This window comes from Chelonoidis abingdonii, chromosome 4 (assembly GCF_003597395.2).
Source record: "Chelonoidis abingdonii isolate Lonesome George chromosome 4, CheloAbing_2.0, whole genome shotgun sequence".
Taxonomy (NCBI): domain Eukaryota; kingdom Metazoa; phylum Chordata; order Testudines; family Testudinidae; genus Chelonoidis; species Chelonoidis abingdonii.
Genome location: NC_133772.1, coordinates 984,876 through 986,798, shown reverse-complemented (window position 1 = coordinate 986,798; position 1,923 = coordinate 984,876).

Sequence of the window (1,923 nt, the reverse complement as noted above, 5' to 3'; positions counted from 1 at the left end):
GTGGCCTGAGGAGGTGGACCCTATGGCAGTACCCGGGGCGAAGGGGTGGGGCAGATGCTGGCGGGCACCGCCCAGTCGCCCAAGGAGGAGGCGGACACTGTGGCAGTTCCCAGAGGTGAGTGGTCGCCCAAGGAGGAGGCGACGGACACTGTGGCACTGCCCAGGGGTGAGCAGTCGCCCAAGGAGGAGACGGCAGACACTGCAGCAGTGCCCCGGGGCAAACGGTGGCCTGAGGAGGAGGTGGCGGACACTGCGGTGGCGCCCTGGGACGAGCGGGCGCCCGAGGAGGAGGCGGATGCTGCAGCGGTGCCCCGGGGTGAGCAGGCACCCGAAGAAGAGGTGGACGCCGCGGCGGTGCCCGCGGTGGGCGGTGGCCCGAGGAGGAGACAGACAACGCGGTGGTGCCCTGGGTGAGCGGGTGCCCAAGGAGGAGACGGCAGACACTGCGGCAGTGCCCCGGGGTGAGCAGTGGCCAAGGAGGAGGTGGCGGACACTGCAGTGGTGCCCTGGGGTAAGCGGGTGCCCGAGGAGGAGGTGGACGCTGCAGTGGTGCCCCGGGGTGAGCGGGTGCCCGAGGAGGAGGCGGACGCTGCAGCGGTGCCCCAGGGTGAGCAGGCACCCGAGGAAGAGGTGGATGCCGCAGCGGTGCCCGCGGTGGGCAGTGGCCCGAGGAGGAGACAGACAATGCGGCTGTGCCCTGGGCAAGCAGGCGCCCGAGGAGACGGCAGACACAGCGGCAGTGCCCCAGGGCGAGCAGTGGCCCAAGGAGGAGGCGGCGGACACTACGGTGGTGCCCTGGGGCGAGCAGGTGCCCGAGATGGAGGCGGACTCTGTGGGAGTGCCCCAGGGCGAGCAGTCAGGGGTAGGTGCCGGCGGGCGCCGCCTGGTTGCCCAAGGAGGAAGCGGACACTGTGGCAGTGCCCCCGGGCAAGCGAGCGCCCGAGGAGGAGGTGGAAGCCCTAGGGTGAGCGGGCACCCGAAGAAGAGGCGGACGACGCGGCGGTGCCCGCGGTGGGTGGTGGCCAGAGCAGGAGACGGACAAGGCGGCGGTGCCCCAGGTGAGCGGGCACCCAAGGACGAGAAAGGCGGTGCGGCGGTGCCCCAGAGTGGCTGGTGGCCCGAGGAGATTGGCGGTGCCTGGTATGGGCGGTGGCCCAAGGAGGCGGGCGGTGCCCGGGGCGGGCGGTGGCCCGGCCCAAGGAGGCGACGGACGGTGTGGCAGTGCCCTGGGACGGGCGGTGGCCCGAGGAGGAGGCGGGCGGTGTGGCAGTGCCCTGGGGCGGGCGGTGCCCCGAGAAGGAGATGGATGGTGGCCCAAGGAGGAGGCGGGCGGTGTGGCAGTGCCCCGGGGCGGGCGGTGGCCCGAGGCGGAGATGGATGGTGTGGCAGTGCCCAGGGTAGGCGGTGGCCCGAGGAAGAGGCAGGTGGTAGGGCGGTGGCCCGAGGAGGAGGCGACAGTGCCTGGAGCGGGAGGGGGTGCGCAGGGCCCTGAGGAGGAGACGGACAGTGGCCCGAGGAGGAGGTGGGCGGTGTGGCAGTGCCCCAGGGCGGGTGGTGGCCCGAGAAGGAGACGGATGCTGGCCCGAGGAGGAGACGGGCGTTGTGGTAGTGCCCCGGGGCGGGCGGCGGTGCCCGGGGCGGGCAGGGGCCCGAGCAGGTGACGGATGGTGGCCCAAGGAGGAGGTGGGCGGTGTGGCAGTGCCCGGGGCAGGCGGTGGCCTGAGGAAGAGGCGGGTGGTGGGGCGGTGGCCCGAGGATGAGGAGGGGGTGGGTGTGGCCCCGAGGAGATAGACAGTGGCCCGAGGAGGAGGTGAGCGGTGTGGCAGTGCCCGGGGCAGGCGGTGGCCCGAGGAAGAGGCAGGTGGTGGGGCGGTGGCCCGAGGAGGAGGCGGCAGTGCCCGGAGCGGGAGGGGGTGGGCGGGG